Raw genomic sequence first — 3,408 nt, forward strand, 5'->3', positions numbered from 1 at the left:
GTGTTGTCAGGTGTCATGGAGTGTTGTGATGACAGTGGTCATGGAGCATTGTGATGATATTGGTCATGGAGCATTGTGATGAGAAGGTCATAGAGAATTGGGCTGAAAATGTTCATGGAGTATTGTGATGACAGGGGTCATGGAGCATTGTGATGACAAGGGAATGGAGCATGGTGATGACAAGGTCTTGGAGCATTGTGAGGAGATGACCATGGAGACTTGTGATGACAAATCTAATGGAGCATTCTGATGAAAAAGGGAATGGAACATTGTGATTACTGGAGTCTTCGAGCATTGTGATGACAAGGGCATGGAGCATTGTGAGGAGAAGACCATGGAACATTCTGATGACATGCGTCATGGAGCTTTGTGATGACAAGGGCATGGAGCATTGTGATTACATGGATCTTGGAGCATTGTGATGACAAGGGTCATGGAGCCTTGTGATGACAAGGCCGTGGAATATTATGATGGCAGGTGTCATGGAGCATTGTTACGACAGAGGTAACGGAGCATTGTGATGAGAAGGGCATTGAGCATTGATCTGAAATGTTTCATGGATTACTGTGATGAGAGTGGGCATGGCGGTTTGTCATGACAAGGACACGGTACACTGTGATACATGGGTCATGGAGGATTGTAATGACAAGCTCATGGAGCATTGTGATGAGAATGGCATCGAGCATTGTGATGACAAGTGTCATGGAGCTTTGTGATGATAAGGACATGGAGCAGTGTGATGAGAGGGTTCATGGAGCATTGTGATGACAATGACATGGAGCATTGTGATGCCAAGGGTCATGGAGCTTTGTGATGACAAATGTCATGGAGCATGTTGATGACAAGTGTGTGGTGCATTGTGATGAGAAGGGCAGGGAGCATTTTGAGGACAGGGTCATGCAGCAATTTGATGAAAAGTGTAATGGAACATTTTGATGCCAGGAGTTATAGAACATTGTGATGCCAGTGGTCATGGAGCTTTGGGATGAAAAGGGTCATGGAGCATTTTGATGACAAGGGTTATGGAACATTGTGATGTCAGGGATCATGGAACATTGTGCTGATAAGGGGATGTAGCATTGTGATGACAGGGGTCATGGAACATTGTGATAACAGGGGTGAGGGAGGATTGTGATGACTAGTGATGGAACATTGTGATATCTCATGTGAGAGAGTATTTGGATGAGAAGTGCATGGAGCATTGTGATTACAAGGTTTATGGAGCATAGCAATGACAAGGTTGTGGATCATTGTGGTGAAAAGCGCATGGCACAATTTGATGACAAGGGTCATGGAGCATTGTTCTGACAAAGGCATGGAGCATTGTGATGACAAGGGTCACGGAGCATTGTGATGAAAAGTTCATGGAGCATTGTGGTTACAAAGATCACAGAGCCTTGTGATGACGCGGGCATGGATTGTTGTGATGACAAACGTTATGAAGCATTGTGATGACTGTAGTCACGGAGCATTGTGATGACAGGGGTCATGGAGCATTGTGATGACAATGGCATGGAGCATTGTGATGCCAAGTGTCATGGAGGATTCTGATGACAAAGGTAATGGAGCATTGTGGTGACAATGGTTTGGAGCATTGTGATGACAAGGATCAGGGAGCATTGTGCTGACAAGTGCATGGAGCATTGTGATGACAAGGGCATGGATCATTGTGATGACAAGGGTCATGGAGCATTGGGCTAAAAATGTGCATGGAGTATTGTGATGACAGGGGTCATGGAGCATTGTGATGACAAGGGAATGGAGCATGTTGATGACAAGGTCTTGGAGCATTGTGATGAGATGACCATGGAGACTTGTGATGACAAGTCTAATGGAGCATTCTTATGAAAAGGGGCATGGAGCATTGTGATTACGGGGGTCTTGAAGCATTGTGATGACAAGGGCATGGAGCATTGTGATGCAAACTTCCATTGAGGATTCTGATCACAAAGGTAATGGAGCATTGTGATGACAATGGCTTGGAGCATTGTGATGACAAGTGTCAGGGAGCATTGTGCTGACAAGTGCATGGAGAATTGTGATGACAAGGGTCATGGAGCATTCTGATGACAAGCTTGTGGAGTATTTTGATTACAATGGCACGGAGCATTGGGATGAAAAGCGCATGGGGCTTTGTGATGAAAAAGGCATGGAGCCTTTTCGTGACAGGATTCAAGGAGCATTCTGACGACAAGTGTCAGGGAGCATTGTGATGACAAGTGTATTGAGAATTGTGATGAAAAAGGTCATGGAGCATTGTGATGAAAAGGGCATGGATTATTGTGATGACAGGCATCATGGAGCGTTGTGAGGACAAGTGTTATGGAACATTGTGATCACAAGGGTTTGGAGCATTGTGATGACAGAGGTCATGGATCATTTTGATTTCAAGGAGCATGGAGCATTGTGATGACAAGGGCATGAAGCAATGTGATCCCAAAGTTCATGGAGGATTGTGATGACAATGGAAATGGAGTAATGTGATGACAAGTGCATAGAGCATTGTAATGACAAGGTCATGTAGCATTTTGCTGACAAAGGAATGGAGCATTGTGATGACAGGTGTCATGGAGCACTGTGATGACAAGCGTCATGGAGCATTGTGAATACATGGGTCATGGAACATTGGGATAACATGGGCATGGATCATTGTGATGACAAGGGTCATGGAGCATTGGGCTGAAAATGTTCATGGAGTATTGTGATGACAGGGGTCATGGAGCATTGTGATTACAGGGGTCTTGGAGCATTGTGATGACAAGAGTCCCGGATCATTGTGTTGTCAGGTGTCATGGAGTGTTGTGATGACAGTGGTCATGGAGCATTGTGATGATATTGGTCATGGAGCATTGTGATGAGAAGTTCATAGAGAATTGGGCTGAAAATGTTCATGGAGTATTGTGATGACAGGGGTCATGGAGCATTGTGATAAGGGAATGGAGCATGGTGATGATAAGGTCTTGGAGCATTGTGAGGAGATGACCATGGAGACTTGTGATGACAAATCTAATGGAGCATTCTGATGAAAAAGGGAATGGAACATTGTGATTACTGGAGTCTTCGAGCATTGTGATGACAAGGGCATGGAGCATTGTGAGGAGAAGACCATGGAATATTCTGATGACATGCGTCATGGAGCTTTGTGATGACAAGGGCATGGAGCATTGTGATTACATGGATTTTGGAGCATTGTGATGACAAGGGTCATGGAGCCTTGTGATGACAAGGCCGTGGAATATTATGATGGCAGGTGTCATGGAGCATTGTTACGACAGCGGTAACGGAGCATTGTGATGAGAATGGCATCGAGCATTGTGATGACAAGTGTCATGGAGCTTTGTGATGACAAGGACATGGAGCAATGTGATGAGAGGGTTCATGGAGCATTGTGATGACAATGACATGGAG

The sequence above is a fragment of the Mesoplodon densirostris genome, unplaced genomic scaffold (genome assembly GCF_025265405.1).
Source record: "Mesoplodon densirostris isolate mMesDen1 unplaced genomic scaffold, mMesDen1 primary haplotype scaffold_37, whole genome shotgun sequence".
NCBI lineage: Eukaryota > Metazoa > Chordata > Mammalia > Artiodactyla > Ziphiidae > Mesoplodon > Mesoplodon densirostris.